At 40.8% G+C, this 20,925-nt stretch overlaps 1 pseudogene; it reads right to left on the bottom strand.

Annotated features, from left to right (window-relative positions):
* Positions 1-20,689, bottom strand: part of LOC127360927 (uncharacterized) — a 42,251-nt pseudogene extending 21,562 nt beyond the window's left edge.
* Positions 20,690-20,925: the final 236 nt, after the last annotated feature.

Raw genomic sequence — 20,925 nt, forward strand, 5'->3', positions numbered from 1 at the left:
TAAACAGACGTTAAACAGACGTTAAACAGGCGTTAAAAAGACATTAAACAGATATTAAACAGACATTAAACAGACATTAAACAGGCATTAAACAGACGTTAAACAGACATTAAACAGGCATTAAACAGATATTAAACAGGCATTAAACAGACATTAAACAGACGTTAAACAGACATTAAACAGATATTAAACAGACGTTAAACAGGCGTTAAACAGACGTTAAACAGACATTAAACAGGCATTAAACAGACATTAAACAGACATTAAACAGATATTAAACAGACATTAAACAGACATCAAACAGGCATTAAACAGGCGTTAAACAGACATTAAACAGATATTAAACAGACATTAAACAGACATTAAACAGGCATTAAACAGACGTTAAACAGACATTAAACAGGCATTAAACAGATATTAAACAGGCATTAAACAGACATTAAACAGACGTTAAACAGACATTAAACAGATATTAAACAGACGTTAAACAGGCGTTAAACAGACGTTAAACAGACATTAAACAGGCATTAAACAGATATTAAACAGGCATTAAACAGACATTAAACAGGCATTAAACAGGCGTTAAACAGGCGTTAAACAGACATTAAACAGGCATTAAACAGATATTAAACAGGCATTAAACAGACATTAAACAGGCATTAAACAGGCGTTAAACAGGCGTTAAACAGACATTAAACAGGCATTAAACAGACATTAAACAGTCATTAAACAGGCATTAAACAGGCGTTAAACAGACATTAAACAGATATTAAACAGGCATTAAACAGACATTAAACAGGCATTAAACAGGCGTTAAACAGACGTTAAACAGGCATTAAACAGACATTAAACCGGCATTAAACCGGCATTAAACAGACGTTAAACAGACATTAAACAGACATTAAACAGACGTTAAACAGGCGTTAAACAGACATTAAACAGACATTAAACAGACGTTAAACAGGCGTTAAACAGACGTTAAACAGACGTTAAACAGACATTAAACAGATATTAAACAGGCATTAAACAGACATTAAACAGGCGTTAAACAGGCGTTAAACAGACGTTAAACAGACGTTAAACAGGCATTAAACAGGCATTAAACAGGCATTAAACAGACGTTAAACAGACATTAAACAGACGTTAAACAGACGTTAAACAGGCGTTAAACAGGCGTTAAACAGACATTAAACAGACGTTAAACAGACGTTAAACAGACGTTAAACAGGCGTTAAACAGACATTAAACAGACATTAAACAGACATTAAACAGACATTAAACAGGCATTAAACAGGCGTTAAACAGACATTAAACAGGCATTAAACAGACATTAAACAGGCATTAAACAGGCATTAAACAGACGTTAAACAGACATTAAACAGATATTAAACAGACGTTAAACAGGCATTAAACAGACATTAAACAGACATTAAACAGACATTAAACAGACATTAAACAGACATTAAACAGACATTAAACAGACATTAAACAGACATTAAACAGGCATTAAACAGGCGTTAAACAGACATTAAACAGATATTAAACAGACATTAAACAGACATTAAACAGGCATTAAACAGACGTTAAACAGACATTAAACAGGCATTAAACAGACGTTAAACAGGCGTTAAACAGACGTTAAACAGACATTAAACAGGCATTAAACAGACATTAAACAGACATTAAACAGACATTAAACAGGCGTTAAACAGACGTTAAACAGACGTTAAACAGACGTTAAACAGGCATTAAACAGGCATTAAACAGACATTAAACAGATATTAAACAGACATTAAACAGACATCAAACAGGCATTAAACAGGCGTTAAACAGACATTAAACAGATATTAAACAGACATTAAACAGACATTAAACAGGCATTAAACAGACGTTAAACAGACATTAAACAGACATTAAACAGATATTAAACAGGCATTAAACAGACATTAAACAGACGTTAAACAGACATTAAACAGATATTAAACAGACGTTAAACAGGCGTTAAACAGACGTTAAACAGACATTAAACAGACATTAAACAGACATTAAACAGACATTAAACAGATATTAAACAGACATTAAACAGACATCAAACAGGCATTAAACAGGCGTTAAACAGACATTAAACAGATATTAAACAGGCATTAAACAGACATTAAACAGGCATTAAACAGGCGTTAAACAGGCGTTAAACAGACGTTAAACAGGCATTAAACAGACATTAAACCGGCATTAAACAGACGTTAAACAGACATTAAACAGACATTAAACAGGCGTTAAACAGACGTTAAACAGGCGTTAAACAGACATTAAACAGATATTAAACAGACATTAAACAGACGTTAAACAGGCATTAAACAGACATTAAACAGACATTAAACAGACATTAAACAGGCATTAAACAGACATTAAACAGACGTTAAACAGGCGTTAAACAGACGTTAAACAGACATTAAACAGACATTAAACAGATATTAAACAGACATTAAACAGACATTAAACAGGCATTAAACAGACATTAAACAGACATTAAACAGGCATTAAACAGACATTAAACAGGCGTTAAACAGACGTTAAACAGACGTTAAACAGGCATTAAACAGACATTAAACAGGCATTAAACAGACATTAAACAGACATTAAACAGACGTTAAACAGACATTAAACAGACATTAAACAGGCATTAAACAGATATTAAACAGATATTACTCCTCCCTCCACAGAGGAACCCTGGAGCTCTGTCAGGGTGACCATCGGGTTATTGGTCACCTCCCTAACTAAAGCCCTTCTCCCCCGATCACTCAGTTTAGAGGGACGGCCAGCTCTAGGAAGAGTCCTGGTGGTTCCAAACTTCTTCCATTTACGGATGATGGAGGCCACTGTGCTCATTGGTGTGATGTTATGAGTTCATTAGGTTAAGAACTCCATTACCCAGCATGCCACAGTAGTTAGGAGCATGTGAAGAGCAGCTATCACTTAGCTATCATAAGCCTCGTCTGCTTATTATAAGTTCAAACAACACAACACAATTGGAAATGTTTCTGTACCCTTCCCCAGATCTGTGCCTCGAGACAACCCGTCGTCTGAAGTTGTCATTATGGGATATTGTGTGTTGAAGTTTGAGGAAGACAATGAACTGAATCCATTTTGGAATAAGGCTGTAACATAATGAAATACTGAATACTTTCTGTATGAACTGTAAATCTCCTTTGTATTCTGTTGTTTTTATGTTCATATGGGTTATTATATTAACTTATATTGTCACATGTTGGATGTATTGCATCGTCTTTAATTAATAAAGTCGTTGTTAAGCTTTGTTTTGATTTGTGGTAACTTGTATTCAGATACTTATTAATACTTTATTAATACTGAATGTGCTGTTATCTGCTTTAATTTAAAATATCAGTTGAGTCAGTTATTAAATGTAGTGAATGAATATCTGCAGTTATTATTATTTATTCATTAAATTCCTCACAGCAGGAAGCTGATTGGCTCACTCACCTGTGATGACGTCGTCAGCAGCCGGGGGGGCGGGGCCAGAGAGCACAGGTTGTATGTGTTCAGTGATGAAGGTGAAAATGTCCTTTAACCAGAGCGCCTCCTGCAGGACGAACATAGAACTACAATCAGCTACAGGATCGATATGTGACTGATCTACAGTAAAATAAAGAGCTGGTTAGTTATAATCAATGAGCCGAATGCAGCAGACAACTATTGAACAACACAAAGATCAATAAAAACTATCGTAAGTACACTTATTAACCGACGAGTTCCCAGCGTTTATCTACTGTGTGACCGCAGCTTAATATCCTTATAACTCCGCAGTGTTTAATATTCAGTTGCTCATATACGAGCCGATGTTAACAGGACACATGACTAACTGTAGAATAATAATTGTTGTTATTATTTAATGTGTCTGTCGCCGCTCAGGAGCTAAACTTTATTAAATTGACACATTTCCAAGAGCGGTGTCGGCTGTGGAGGCTACCAACGGAAACTCACGGCTTCCCCGCTGGGTGTGAACTGATCCAGGACCCGCTGCAGGAGCTCCATGTCCACAGTCCGGACGGCTGCTCTTACTCTTTATTACTTATTCAATATGAAACGTGTCGTTGTTCAGACTAAACAACCGACCTGTTCCCGCTAAAAGCCTCAAACACTACTTCATGTTCAACTACGGTGTCTGCAGAGGCTCAAAGCAGGATGAGTTCTTTAAACCTGTGTTAACCTATTTATTATAAAGTCTGTGGTTGTTATATTATAATATAGTGAAGATAATATTATTGGACATCCTCTGATTACTGAAGCTTATAAAACAGGAATATTATAAAGTTAATAATAAGAAATGATTTTCAGCAGAAAGTCAAATAATTCATTAATTATTGAAGGTAACTTGTTCTAGTGAGACAGAGGTCAGTTAAATGTGTGTTAATTGTTGTAATATTATATTTTTGCTATATTTCTATGTTTGTATTGTAAACTTACTGTGGATGTGCAGTTTGTGAGAGAGACTCATCACTAATTCACTTTAAAATAATACTAATGTTCTTTCTATCAGCACTGAAGACTGAAAGTCATTATAACTTCAGATCAGAAAATATACAAAAATATTAAAATATTTTCAAATATCAGAAATATCAAGAAATATCAGAAGATATACAAAAAATATCATTAAAATATCAGGAAACATCAGAAAATATAGGAAAAGTTAAAATAATTTCAGAAAATATAAAAAAATATAAAAAATATCAGAAAATATTTTAAAATATCAGAAATGATCAGGAAATATTAAAGAAATTCAGAGAATTTCAGAAAAGATCAGAAAGTGAGTCACGTGACGCGATGTGAGAAGAAGCCACAGAGTAGAGCGCTCCGCACTGCATTGCTGCCTTCATCATTTTAAACATTTACACCAGAGCATTGAATTAAACAGGGGGCAGAAATGTTGAAACTTTGGAAGTCTGCGGCCTGTGGAGATATTAAACGACATTTACGGTCGCATGGGGCCGACGCCACGATGCAAGGTCAAGATGAAGCTGACGAGCCCGAGCAGCAACAAGCTAACGACATAGCTGAAGATATCAGTAACATTTACTCAGCACTAACAAAGATTTCTGAAGACCTTGGGGGGGCTGGCAGAGATATGTCGTACCAACACGTCGGTAGAAACTAAACTCTCAGCCCCAATTACAAGAATGGATGAAGTGGACCGAGTCGAGTACTTGGAAAGAGCCGAGCAGGAGTGGCAAGCTAACCCGCCAGCTAGCAAAACAGACGTCGGACAGATATGAGACAAATTAGAAGACATGGAGAATCACTCCAGACACAACAATGTGCGCTTCGTCGGCTTTCTGGAGGGCAAAGAGGGAGGAGACGAGGTGAGATTTTTGGAGGAGCTGTTGCCAAATTTGCTGAACATAGAGGGGAGACGAGAGATTGAACGGGCGACCCTCACCCGGAGACAGACCCAGACCAATACTGGCCAGGTTCCTGAGATCGTCAGACCGGGATGCGGTGTTGCGAGCAGCGAGGAATAAAAGCAAGCTGAGCTGGGAAAAGACTTATATTATGCTTTTCCCTGACTTCTCCAGAGCCACCCAGATGAAGCGCGACAAATTCAGGGAGGGACTTCTGTGGGGGTTTAAATGTGCAAAGTTCTGGTTTAGTTGCACACTCTTTTATTTTGTTAGCTTTATGGGGATGTTTGTGTTTAGTCGCCACCACTGTGTAACGGTACTGCCTTTGATAAATGGTTGTGTGTTATTAAGTAAGCAGGCATGTCTTCACAAATAGGTTTATTGCGTCTCTCCACTTGGAATGTAAATGGACTGGGGAACCCTGTCAAGAGAAAAAAGGTCATGACCATGCTCAAGAACAAGAACTATGACGTGGTGTTTCTCCAGGAAACACACATGTCAAAAGAGGAGTCTGAGAAGCTCTGTGCGGGAGGGGTTGGACATGTTTTTTACAGCATCGGCTCTGGCAAGAGCAAGGGCGTTATAATTTTAGTTAGTAAACATTTACAGTTTAAATGTCTAAAGCAAATTAAGGATCATTTGGGAAGGATGATTATTGTACTGGCTGAAATACAGTCGCAGAAGCTAATCTTGGCCAACATATACGCACCTAATCTGGATGATACAATTTTTTTTATTTGTCTTGAAATGAAGTTACAAACTGCTGGGGATCACGCTGTTGTTCTGGGAGGAGATTTTAACCTTCTAATGGATCCAGTTCTGGACCACAGTGGGGCAGGGTTGCATCAAGTGCCAAAGGCTTCTGTGACATTGCAGAGAATTTGCAAATCTTTGGGATTGATAGATATTTGGAGGATTATGAACCCCTCTGGTAGGGATTACACATTTTTTTCACCAGTAAGACCTACAGCCGAATAGATTTTTTTCTAATATCCAAAACACTCTCCTCCTCTGCTATGGACTGTGAAATAGGGAATATTCTTATTTCCGACCATGCTTGGGTTGGCTTGGACCTATTACCCCAGAGCGAGGGAAGAAAGTCCTATAGATGGCGTCTGAACTCGTCAGTTCTGTAGGACCCTGTAAATGTAGAGTGGCTCAGGACAGAACTACATAATTATTTGGAGATCAATTGGCATTCTGTATCATCCGCGGGTGTTGCATGGGAGGCCCTAAAGGCTGTGATTAGGGGACGTATTATCACACACACATCATACCATAAGAAAAGTAAAACATGGGAGTTGCTAGAATTGGAAAATATAATTAAACGGTCTGAAACAGAGTTGAAGCAACAAGTGACACAGGACGGCATGAGAAAACTGACAAGTTAAAATATCAGTATAATAATACAATAACCCAAAAGGTTGAATTTAATTTATTTAGGGCTAGACAAACATATTTTGAGTCAGGAGACAAAGCAGGAAAGTTGCTTGCCAGTTATATAAAACAGAGGGAGTTGGCCTCCACTATTCCTGCTGTTAAGTCGCCGGTCGGGGACCTGCTTACTGCAACTGTAGATATTAATCAGGCCTTTAAAGAATTTTATAGTAATCTCTATAGTTCGACATCTACCTCTAGTGAAGAAGACATTCATAAGTTTATAGAACCACTAGGACTTCCAAAATTGACAGATGAACAGAGGGATTCTCTAGACTTAGATATTATTGTTGAGGAGATTAAAGGGGTAATCAAGGCTTAACCTTCAAGTAAAGCACCGGGGCCCGACGGCTTTACTGGGGAATTTTTTAAGAGCTTTGCGACAGAGCTAGCTGCACCTTTACTAGAGGTGTATAAGGAAGCGCTGGAGAGGGGTATACTACCACCAACTCTGAGACAGGCCCTTATTAGTCTAGTTCCTAAGAAAGGTAAAGATTTGGATGAGTGCAAGAATTACCGGCCTATTTCATTAATGCAAATAGATGTTAAGATAATTTCAAAAATTTTAGCAAACCGATTAGACAGTGTAATTAAGTCATTGATCCATACTGATCAAGTTGGATTCGTTTGTGGTCGTAGCTCCTCAGATAATATTAGACGCCTTGTTGATGTCATGTGGTCGGTGTCTGACGCCCAGTCGACAGTAGAAGCAATCTCTCTCGACACCGAAAAGGCGTTCGACATGGTGGAATGGGGGTATCTATTCAAAATTTTAGAGGAGTTTGGATTTGGTATTGCCTTTATAAAATGGATTCATGTATTATATAAGGACCCAGAAGCAGCAGTGCAGACTAATGGGCTGGTCTCGGATTATTTTATGTTGGGCAGAGGAACCAGGCAGGGTTCGCCCCTGTCTCCTTTGCTCTTCTGTTTAGCAATTGAGCCTCTTGCAGCAGCTATACGTGGGGCTACTGACTTCCCGGGTGTCACTGTAGGTGGGATGGCACATAAATTGATGTTTTACGCCGATGACATTTTATTACTGGTGTCCAACCCCAGCAGATCTATACCATGTCTTCTTAGTATCATAAACTCATTTTCCAAATACTCTGGCTACAGGCTGAACTGGTCCAAGTCTGAGGCACTCCCTTTAACAGCTTATTGCCCCTCCACTGCCTTCCACCCAGGTGTATTTCAGTGGCCTCAGCAAGGTATCATGTATCTGGGTATCCCATTTCCTAGACAGCTGAAAGATCTGATCAAAGTTAATTTTGATCCATTATTACAATAAATTTCTTTTGATGTTGAGAGATGGGCAACTCTTAATTTGTCTATGGCATGTAAAGTTAACTTTTTGAAAATGAACTGTGTGTTGTTTACATTGATGGAGTAATGGGGGGGGGAGACTGTTGTTATTATTGTGTTGTTGAAATAATAAAATAAAAAATGTTTTAAATCATAAAAAGAAAAGATCAGAAAGTATGAGAAAAAAATCAGAAAAAATCAGAAAATTTCAGAAACATCAAAAATAAAGAGGATAACATACTATTGCCCTCACTAATTCATCTGTACAGCATAATTACCATTAATTTTATATTTATGCTGATATTGGTATTTCATTTAATGGTATTGGTAAATCCTCATAATACTCTAGGAAAGGATCCATATCTCCCTAAAGGTTTGCAGGGAGCCTTTGAGGGTCTATCTGATTTTCTCCAGTGTCAGAAAGTACATGGTATCTTTCATCTCCATCTTTGAAAGCTGGGAGATGTTTCCTCCTTCCAAGAAAGAAGAATGAGACGTCTTGCAATCAGGGATGTGAATGCTCTGACTGTGCAAGCTTTGCCTTTGAGGGAGTGGGTTTCAGGGTGAATCCAAATAGTGCACATATGGGGTTAGGAGTAATATCTTTTTGTTGACCCAAAATGTGCTGAGTCTGGGCAGAACCAGATCATGTGTATGTGATCTGCTGGTTGGCCTTTACAGCGAGCACATGAAGGATTCACATCAGGGAGTTGTATTAAGCTGTGTCGAGCACAAGGGGAAGAAGAATGTACCAGTTTAAGTGCCTAAGCTGGAGACACCTAAAAAAGTGACACTTTGGTAAATTAAATAATTCGGAGAGTCGTGCAAATGATCCAAGTTTGCCATCCACATATAGATTGGAGATGGATTTAAGGCCCTTTGAGTGCTAAATCCTAAAGGTTGAGTCAGAGAGAGAGGAAGTTATAATTATTCTTGATGGGAGAGTGAATAGATGTTGTCTGCAGTTTGAGGTGTCTTCTAAATTGTGACCAAATCCTGATTGAGTTTAATGCTGCTTTCCATTTGTCTCGTGAACTCGGAACCCGAGTTGGAAAGTGTAAATCTTGCAGCTATCTCGCGAGATTTCACAGAGACACACCCCTTTTTGGTCGGAATTTCAGCCGTTTAGCTCGGGGTTCCTCAGGGTACCCCAAGCTAAACGGGGGGGCACGTACAACACGCAAAACAAAGATGGCAGCGCCCATATTAAAATGTATTTTCTTTGTATTTGTACTACGTTGGTCGTTTTAATGTCAATTTTAAATGCTCTTACACTGTTTACATTGCTGCTTTAGTCCGGTCACCAATTTATACATTGCACGGTGTTGCTGTGAGTTCAACACAATGTAAAGTTTTGTTTTCGAGCTGGTTTGCTAAATAGGCTAATGTAGCTAACAATAACACTAGCCTGCCACTGCCCCCGGTGGCCCCTGGGGGCCCCTGGTGGCTCCTGGAGGCTCGAGACAAACGCCACAGCACTTGTTCAAATTGAAATAGGCGAAAATGGCAAAATAATATTGAAATGTAAGACTTGCAATAACGGAATTACTTGAAATGTTTGTGTTTGTGTAGAAAAACTTTATAATTTCACATTGAGCTTGTTTAGAAGATCCACAATCAATAACAACACAGCTGCTGCACTTCTTTCCGACTCGTAATGCCCAAAGACAAACTGGAACGCTAGAAGTGGTACAAGCCAGACAATGACGTCACGTTCTCGCGGCAGAACAACTCGGGTTCTGAGTTCACGAGACAAATGGAAAGCAGCAATAGACCACCAGGTTGGAGAGAAACTGGTTTGGGGGGAGGGGCATCGGGGCACAAAGGAGGGCCTTTCTATAAATTTTAAGATTATCTTGCCAAATTGAGCGATATTCTGATAATTTGGAAGAGCGCCATTTCCTTTCAGATTTCCTAGCTATTTGTTTTAACTGGCGGGTTTGGTGGTTATACCACGGTGCTAGTCTCCTATGTTTTAATAATTTCCTTTTTATAGGAGCGATAGAGTCTAATGTTGATCGTAGTGAGCCTGCAGCACTGTCGACAAGATTATCAATTTCAGAGGGACTAAAGTCATTATAGGACTCTGTTAAATTCAGACATGGCATTGAATTAAACACTGAAGGAATCTCCTCCTTAAATTTAGCTACAGCACTGTCAGATAAACATCTGCTGTAGGAAGTTTTGCCTAATGGCTTATAATCTAATAGTAGGTATTCAAAAGTTATTCAATAATGGTCAGATAGGAAAGGATTATGTGGGAAGACTATTAAATGTTCAATATCAATGCCATATGATAGAACAAGGTCAAGAGTGTGATTAAAACAATGAGTTGGTTTATTTACACTCTGACAGAAGCCAATTGAGTCTATTAATGATATAAATGCATTACCAAGGCTGTCATTGTTAACATCCACATGAATATTAAAATCACCTACAATAATTACTTTATCTGATTTAAGGACTAAACTTGATAAAAACTCTGAGAATTCAGATATAAAATCAGAGTACGGTCCAGGAGCGCGGTACACTATAACAAATAGGACTGGCTGCAGTGTTTTCCAGTTTGGGTGAGAAAGACTAAGAACAAGGCTTTCAAATGAATTATAATTTAGTTTAGGTTTAGGGTCCATTAAAACGCTCGAATCATATATGGCTGCCACTCCACCTCCTCGGCCTGTGTCTCGAGGAATGTGAGTATTAATATGACTGGGGGGTGGATTCATTTAGGCTAACATACTTCTCGTGGGACAACCAGGTCTCAGTAAGACAAAGTAAATCAATATCATAATCTGATATTAATTCATTCACTAAAACAGCTTTAGAGGACAGAGACCTGATATTTAACAGCCCACATTTCATTCTCTTATTTTGTGCTACTGAGGAGTTGGTTTTAATTTTTATTAGATTTTTATGTTGAACTCCTCTTGTTTTTATTTCTTTAAATAATTTCGGTGGTCGGGGGACAGACACAGTCTCTATGGGGTTTTGGGTGTTGGATGTTGACGTCATACTTTAGCTAGCGAAGGCTGCAGCTAATAACAAACGCAGTAAAGAAACAGTTGTAATAACTGGAGAACCAGAGGAGAACCAGCAGAGAACCAGCAGAGAACCAGAGGAGAACCAGCAGAGAACCAGCAGAGAACCAGAGGAGAACCAGCAGAGAACCAGCAGAGAACCAGAGGAGAACCAGAGGAGAACCAGCAGAGAACCAGAGGAGAACCAGCAGAGAACCAGAGGAGAACCAGCAGAAAACCAGTAGAGAACCAGCAGAGAACCAGTAGAGAACCAGTAGAGAACCAGCAGAGAACCAGAGGAGAACCAGCAGAAAACCAGTAGAGAACCAGCAGAGAACCAGTAGAGAACCAGTAGAGAACCAGAGGAGAACCAGCAGAAAACCAGTAGAGAACCAGTAGAGAACCAGAGGAGAACCAGCAGAGAACCAGTAGAGAACCAGCAGAGAACCAGTAGAGAACCAGCAGAGAACCAGTAGAGAACCAGTAGAGAACCAGCAGAGAACCAGTAGAGAACCAGTGATGCGAGCAGCCAGTACGTATTGATCCTGTTACAGCTCTAGGGGGCGGAGTTACTGTAACTGTGTCATTGAACCATAAAAGATAAAAACAGTTCCCAGTTTATTAACTATTACTGATAATCAATGATTGATACACATATTGATCAGGCTGCTGCAGAGGAAACACCCTCCACAATAAAAGTCTGTGTGAGAGCTCCACACGTGTGTGTGTGTGTGTGTGTGTGTGTGTGTGTGTGTGTGTGTATCAGTGTGTGTCAGTGTGTATCAGTGTGTGTATTGTGTGTATCAGTGTGTGTATTGTGTGTATTGTGTGTACTGTGTGTATTGTGTGTAGTGTGTATTGTGTGTATGGGTAGTGAGACCACATAGTATTTAATATATAATGAGATATATAAGTAAGGAGGGGTGAAGTTGTATTGTTGTTTAAGGTCAAAGGTCATGCAATAGCTGCCACAAATAAAAGAAAAAGTACAGTTTCTTATTGGAGGAGACCAAAACTGAGCTCAGAATCTTTACACAGATGTTCTTCAGTCCTGCAGCTAAAAGTTCGACTCTGATTGGAATTGAACTGTTAGTGGAGTTTTAAATGTTTGTGAGAGCAAACGTTAATGAGGACGTAAGAATGAACGCTGTGTGGAATCAGACAGTAAGAATGAACGCTGTGTGGAATCAGACAGTAAGAATGAACGCTGTGTGGAATCAGACAGTAAGAATGAACGCTGTGTGGAATCAGACAGTAAGAATGAACGCTGTGTGGAATCAGACAGTAAGAATGAGCGCTGTGTGGAATCAGACAGTGAGAATGAACGCTGTGTGGAATCAGACAGTGAGAATGAACGCTGTGTGGAATCAGACAGTGAGAATGAACGCTGTGTGGAATCAGACAGTAAGAATGAACGCTGTGTGGAATCAGACAGTAAGAATGAACGCTGTGTGGAATCAGACAGAATGAACGCTGTGTGGAATCAGACAGAAAGAATGAACGCTGTGTAGAATCAGACAGTAAGAATGAACGCTGTGTGGAATCAGACAGTAAGAATGAACGCTGTGTGGAATCAGACAGAATGAACGCTGTGTGGAATCAGACAGTAAGAATGAACGCTGTGTGGAATCAGACAGTAAGAATGAACGCTGTGTGGAATCAGACAGTAAGAATGAACGCTGTGTGGAATCAGACAGTAAAAATGAACGCTGTGTGGAATCAGACAGTAAGAATGAACGCTGTGTGGAATCAGACAGAATGACCACTGTGTGGAATCAGACAGTAAGAATGAACGCTGTGTGGAATCAGACAGTAAGAATGAACACTGTGTGGAATCAGACAGTAAGAATGAACGCTGTGAGGAATCAGACAGTAAGAATGAACGCTGTGTGGAATCAGACAGTAAGAATGACCGCTGTGTGGAATCAGACAGTAAGAATGACCGCTGTGTGGAATCAGACAGTAAGAATGAAAGCTGTGTGGAATCAGACAGTAAGAATGAACGCTGTGTGGAATCAGACGGTGAGAATGAACGCTGTGTGGAATCAGACAGAATGACCGCTGTGTGGAATCAGACAGTCAGAATGAACGCTGTGTGGAATCAGACAGTAAGAATGAACGCTGTGTGGAATCAGACTAATAATTAACACTGTGTGGAATCAGACAGTGAGAATGAACGCTGTGTGGAATCAGACAGTAAGAATGAACGCTGTGTGGAATCAGACAGTCAGAATGAACGCTGTGTGGAATCAGACAGTAAGAATGACCGCTGTGTGGAATCAGACAGTAAGAATGAACGCTGTGTGGAATCAGACAGTAAGAATGACCGCTGTGTGGAATCAGACAGTAAGAATGACCGCTGTGTGGAATCAGACAGTAAGAATGACCGCTGTGTGGAATCAGACAGTAAGAATGACCGCTGTGTGGAATCAAACAGTAAGAATGAACGCTGTGTGGAATCAGACAGTAAGAATGAACGCTGTGTGGAATCAGACAGAATGAACGCTGTGTGGAATCAGACAGTAAGAATGAACGCTGTGTGGAATCAGACAGTAAGAATGAACACTGTGTGGAATCAGACAGTAAGAATGAACACTGTGTGGAATCAGACAGTAAGAATGAACGCTGTGTGGAATCAGACAGTAAGAATGAACGCTGTGTGGAATCAGACAGTAAGAATGAACACTGTGTGGAATCAGACAGTAAGAATGAACGCTGTGTGGAATCAGACAGTGAGAATGAACGCTGTGTGGAATCAGACAGTGAGAATGAACGCTGTGTGGAATCAGACAGTGAGAATGAACGCTGTGTGGAATCAGACAGTAAGAATGAACGCTGTGTGGAATCAGACAGTAAGAATGAACGCTGTGTGGAATCAGACAGTAAGAATGAACGCTGTGTGGAATCAGACAGAATGACCACTGTGTGGAATCAGACAGAATGAACGCTGTGTGGAATCAGACAGTAAGAATGAACGCTGTGTGGAATCAGACAGTAAGAATGACCGCTGTGTGGAATCAGACAGTAAGAATGAACGCTGTGTGGAATCAGACAGAATGAACGCTGTGTGGAATCAGACAGAATGAACGCTGTGTGGAATCAGACAGTAAGAATGAACGCTGTGTGGAATCAGACAGTAAGAATGACCGCTGTGTGGAATCAGACAGTAAGAATGACCGCTGTGTGGAATCAGACAGTAAGAATGAACGCTGTGTGGAATCAGACAGTAAGAATGAACGCTGTGTGGAATCAGACAGTAAGAATGAACGCTGTGTGGAATCAGACAGTAAGAATGACCGCTGTGTGGAATCAGACAGTAAGAATGAACGCTGTGTGGAATCAGACAGTAAGAATGAACGCTGTGTGGAATCAGACAGTAAGAATGAACGCTGTGTGGAATCAGACAGTAAGAATGAACACTGTGTGGAATCAGACAGTAAGAATGAACGCTGTGTGGAATCAGACAGTGAGAATGAACGCTGTGTGGAATCAGACAGTGAGAATGAACGCTGTGTGGAATCAGACAGTAAGAATGAACGCTGTGTGGAATCAGACAGTAAGAATGAACGCTGTGTGGAATCAGACAGTAAGAATGAACGCTGTGTGGAATCAGACAGTGAGAATGAACGCTGTGTGGAATCAGACAGAATGACCACTGTTTGGAATCAGACAGTAAGAATGAACGCTGTGTGGAATCAGACAGTAAGAATGACCGCTGTGTGGAATCAGACAGTAAGAATGAACGCTGTGTGGAATCAGACAGTAAGAATGAACACTGTGTGGAATCAGACAGTAAGAATGAACGCTGTGTGGAATCAGACAGTAAGAATGACCGCTGTGTGGAATCAGACAGTAAGAATGACCGCTGTGTGGAATCAGACAGTAAGAATGACCGCTGTGTGGAATCAGACAGTAAGAATGACCGCTGTGTGGAATCAAACAGTAAGAATGAACGCTGTGTGGAATCAGACAGTAAGAATGAACACTGTGTGGAATCAGACAGTAAGAATGAACACTGTGTGGAATCAGACAGAATGACCGCTGTGTGGAATCAGACAGTAAGAATGACCGCTGTGTGGAATCAGACAGTAAGAATGACCGCTGTGTGGAATCAGACAGTAAGAATGACCGCTGTGTGGAATCAGACAGTAAGAATGACCGCTGTGTGGAATCAGACAGTAAGAATGACCACTGTGTGGAATCAGACAGTAAGAATGACCGCTGTGTGGAATCAGACAGTCAGAATGAACGCTGTGTGGAATCAGACAGTAAGAATGAACGCTGTGTGGAATCAGACAGTAAGAATGAACGCTGTGTGGAATCAGACAGAATGACCGCTGTGTGGAATCAGACAGTAAGAATGAACGCTGTGGAATCAGACAGTAAGAATGAACGCTGTGTGGAATCAGACAGTAAGAATGAACGCTGTGTGGAATCAGACAGTAAGAATGAACGCTGTGTGGAATCAGACAGTCAGAATGAACGCTGTGTGGAATCAGACAGTCAGAATGACCGCTGTGTGGAATCAGACAGTAAGAATGACCGCTGTGTGGAATCAGACAGTCAGAATGAACGCTGTGTGGAATCAGACAGTAAGAATGAACGCTGTGTGGAATCAGACAGTAAGAATGACCGCTGTGTGGAATCAGACAGCAAGAATGAACGCTGTGTGGAATCAGACAGTAAGAATGACCGCTGTGTGGAATCAGACAGTAAGAATGACCGCTGTGTGGAATCAGACAGTCAGAATGAACGCTGTGTGGAATCAGACAGTAAGAATGAACGCTGTGTGGAATCAGACAGTGAGAATGAACGCTGTGTGGAATCAGACAGTAAGAATGAACGCTGTGTGGAATCAGACAGAATGACCGCTGTGTGGAATCAGACAGTGAGAATGAACGCTGTGTGGAATCAGACAGTAAGAATGAACGCTGTGTGGAATCAGACAGTAAGAATGACCGCTGTGTGGAATCAGACAGTCAGAATGAACGCTGTGTGGAATCAGACAGTAAGAATGACCGCTGTGTGGAATCAGACAGTAAGAATGACCGCTGTGTGGAATCAGACAGTAAGAATGAACGCTGTGTGGAATCAGACAGTAAGAATGACCGCTGTGTGGAATCAGACAGTAAGAATGAACGCTGTGTGGAATCAGACAGTAAGAATGAACGCTGTGTGGAATCAGACAGTAAGAATGAACGCTGTGTGGAATCAGACAGTAAGAATGAACGCTGTGTGGAATCAGACAGAATGACCGCTGTGTGGAATCAGACAGTAAGAATGAACGCTGTCTCCCTCTCTCTCTGCCTGGCTGTTTAGGATGTTCAACCTCACACACACACACACACACACACACACACACACACACACACACACACACACACACACACACATTAAAACATCAATCAAACAACAGCAGAAGACTTCATATGAAATCACATCCATCCATATAAATATCTGCTGATTTATCACAATCACATATATTAATATTTGCTTATATCTGATATTATTATATATAAAGATATTTAAACTCTTGAACATTAGTAAAGCACTGAGTAGAAATATCTAAAGGTGTTCTTTTTTCATTGATCATTACATTAATTTTTGTTTTTTAAGACGCAGCTTTTTTTAGGATCGTTGTGGCCTAAAGTGCATTGTTTCATGGCAGCTTTTCTAATGTTGCGATGTGAGTTTTATAAATTTTTTGCCATTAAATTATAATCGTAAAGTGAAAATAACAAAAACATAATACTGAGGACAAAGACTGAACATGGCAGTGAGAGTTTGGGGATACGTATCAAAGCTCAAAGCAACGTTATTCTACAGTAAGTCACGACTTTAACTGTACACGCCTCAGAAATAATACTGAGGTTCAGACCTTGTTTGCTCACCAGAGGGGGCGGTACTCAATAAGAGGGCGCTCAGTACCACAGACTGAAATATATTAACATATATAATCACACACATCAGTAACATGTTCACCTGTCCGACTGCAGCATCCAGCAGGTCGTCCAGCAGAGGACTGGTGTAGGCCGACAGGACATCATCACCTGCAGACAGACAGACAGACAGACAGACAGACAGCTGTTTATTTGGTCCAATACAGAAGGTCTCCTGTGATTGGCTGAGAGCTGTGTGTTACCCATGATAGCCTGGTCCAGACTGAAGTAAGCTACAGCCTTCAGGTGGAGCATGGACAGGTAACTCTGGCAAACAGAGGTCAAAGGTTACTGCATTACTATGGCAACCACAAGGTCTTTCTAGCTATGTTTTTAGGGAGGTGGTGAGCTGATTTTGATTTGATTTTCGAAATTGAATCAATAGTAAAAAAAAAAAATAGTAAAAGTTTTTAATGTCATGGATTCAAGGTGAGTTGTAAAACATTCAGGCACATCCACTACTTTATATGTATGAGATATGGACAGTATGCAGAAGATTAGAGATTTTATTGATGATATAATATAATATAATATAATATAATATAATATGATATAATATACAGATCTGGATACAGATCCATAAACTTGTATACCATTGGATCTTTGTGGATACAGGTCTTTTTGTCCAGTCTAAGGGACTGTAGTAATGTGGTGAAACTTTTATGTAGAGTTGTGTGTCATCTGCATAAGGGTGGCAGGAGATGTTATAATATTCATTAGTTAAATTCTTCCTCCTGTGTGGTGTGTAACATGCTCTCTGATTGGACGAACCTCCAACCATTCAGTAGCTCCTACGTTCCCAAACTCTCCAGCATCCCAACTGACGAACAGCAAACTGTTACTGCCTCACATACTAACACTGACAAAACTACTGACATCATTCCAACCATAGTTTACATATATAAACAGTACATATACAGTAAATATACAGTATATATACTGTGTATATGTATATCCAGGTGAGTCTTACCGTTCTTCACCATGGCTGAGAACGTTCGAGCCAGCTCCAGGAGGATTGCTGTTCCAACTCCAGACTTCACAGCTCCTGGACTCAACGAGTCCCTCTGAGCTCCCAGTATGATGTACTGGTCTGACGGAGAGATGAAGTGGTTTTTATTGATCCACTCATACAGTGTGTGAATCTCTCTCTCCAGTCAGTGAGTACCTGGCTCGACCCGGCCCTCCAGAGAGGAGAAGATGTTGTTGAGCAGGACCGGCGTCATCACGTTGTGGACCGACATCTTGACTCTGCGGCCGGAGCTGAACTCCGGGCCGACCACGCAGCGCACATACGGCAGCCGACCCCGCCATGACGGAGGACAGGACGGACCTGACAGCTGGCTGAGACACAGAGAAACACAGTGAGGTCACAAGAACACCTGGGCAGGTAACCTGAGGGGGGCGGGGCTCACCTGAGCAGCTTGGTGGCCACAGTGGCACTGATTGGGAGGGCTGGGATGAGGGGCAGGCCCGAGGACTGGATGGACGGGAACTGAGTGTGATTGAAGGAGGGAAAGCCGGGGGTGAAAGGGTCACCTGACCCCAGGTGGACCTGTGATTGGACGACACAGATGGAGATTGTGATTGGTTAGGAGCAGTGCGACATGGACGTGTGTGTGTGTGTGTGTGTGTGTGTGTGTGTGTGTGTGTTACATGTTTGGACACGGCGGTGTGCATGTTCAGTCCGAGGCGTCGGGGGTCCTGCAGCAGTTCGGTGGGGTCGGGGTAGATCAAAGCTCCGCCCCCACCATTCCTCTCAGCCAACCACAGAGAGCTCCTCTGAGACACAGTGTCTCTCCCTGTGGACAGACAGACCTTTATTGTAGGTAGAGGGACTGAAAGAGATCAATAAGTGTAAATATTACCAGTAGAGCATTATAATAATATGAACTGTTTAATAAGGTGTCATTCTGTGTGGCCGGGAGTTTGATCCCATCCCAGACCACCACCACCCGATTAATGCAAAACACCAAGAGTGAGTGAGGTTGGGAGCCTGCTGATGTTAGAGTGTAAGATAATAAAGAAAAGGCTCCACATGCACACACACACACACACACTCTCTGTTTCTTTACTACAAAATAAAAGTTTCTGCAACAACCTGTACTCTAATCACAGAACTGAAATGATGTTCCTGATGAACTCTTCACTGCTGCTGTCCACCACTGTCATCACAATGAGAATCACAATCAGAAATACTTTAATAATCCCTGGGGGAATTACTTTCTTTACAACTCTACATACAATATATAATAATGTTATTATTTTAAAGTATTTTTTGGGGCTTTTATTGCCTTTATGATAGAGATAGCTGTAGAGAGACAGGAAAGGGGGACAGAGAGAGAGGATGACAGACAGCAAAGGGCCGCAGGTCGGATTCGAACCCTGAGCTGCTGCAGCAAGGACTCAGCCAGCTCTACTCACTGAGCTCACCAGGAGCCCCCAACATATATTATTAAATTATAAAACTAATTCTAAAACTGCACTATTCTTTGTTACAACTTAAAACATTAGTTTTATTAAGTCAGTTTATCCCATCAGCTTCCACAAAGTGGATCTACCCTCCTCATAGAGCTGGATAGGCTCTGGTTGTGTGTCTGTTGTCTCCACTAGTGTTTAATGTCTGACTGCTCCCTCACTGACAAACATCAGTTATGTTACAGCACTGAGCTGATCTGTGGTCAGTGCTTTTAGCTTTAAGCCTCATCCTCTCTGCTCCACCTTTCCTCTTGGGCTGTTGGACAGCATAGTGCAGACTGGTCAAGATGCATCATATGAATAAATTGAAATGTGTACCTGATAACAACAGAAGCACATACAGTCTCTCACTCTTCCACTCTTCTAGTAAGAAGCTCCAACACTGCTGAAACATAGAAACCATTAACTGAGCTAACTGTTAAACAGTCTATACCACGGAGATCAGAACTTACATTTTAACTAGCAAAACACACAACATGATGAGCCTTAATGACTCAAAAACATAGTAATATAATCACAGAAAGGTTTTACAATAATTCTGAAGATTCTCTCAAACATGTTAAATGGAAAAATATTACTTTCATCAAGAAAAACGAACTTATTTTATAGTATTTTTAGCGGAGCTTATTTACACATAACTTACCACGGAGACAGTAACGATACACGGGTTGCACCGCTCAGGTCTGCAGGGGCCCCAGCAGAGGGCGCTCATGTTACACACAGTCCCAGTGGATACTCATTAGAGTGAATTATAAACAATATTAAACAACTGATATAGTAAAATAAGGACATTCTGTGCCGAGTGATGGCAAGAGGGATCATTAACTCCGTTACACCTGCAGTGCTGTGACAGAGAGCCTCACATAAAGAGAGGAGGGGGTGTGTTTGTGTCCAACGTTGCTGCTCAGTGTGTGTGAGTTTCAGTGAGACAGATAATGAGCCGCACTACGGATTGTTTATTTCAAAATAAAGCACGAACCGAACCGAGCCTTTGGTCCCGACCATCGGCAATCACTGAGCCGGACAGTTCGGCACTGCGGTCAATCCAGCCGTGAGTCCGATCTCCGTGGTCAAATCAGCCGCACGTAAATTTCGAGTGTATAAGTATTCTCAGCATTACGGTAAATGCGGAGAAACAGCGTATTCGCTTCCGGTTTTCAAAATAAAGGTATTATGAACATTAAAATAAAATATGTTACATTAAAGTGTTTCCATGCGCCCCTGATGAATAAAAACACCTAATATCGAGTATCTTTACTGCACCAGTGTGGAGAAATGTCAAAATAAAAGTCCCATATTTATGCCTCCGGAGATTGCATATTTGACCATATTTGA

This window comes from Dicentrarchus labrax, unplaced genomic scaffold (genome assembly GCF_905237075.1).
Source record: "Dicentrarchus labrax unplaced genomic scaffold, dlabrax2021, whole genome shotgun sequence".
Taxonomy (NCBI): domain Eukaryota; kingdom Metazoa; phylum Chordata; class Actinopteri; family Moronidae; genus Dicentrarchus; species Dicentrarchus labrax.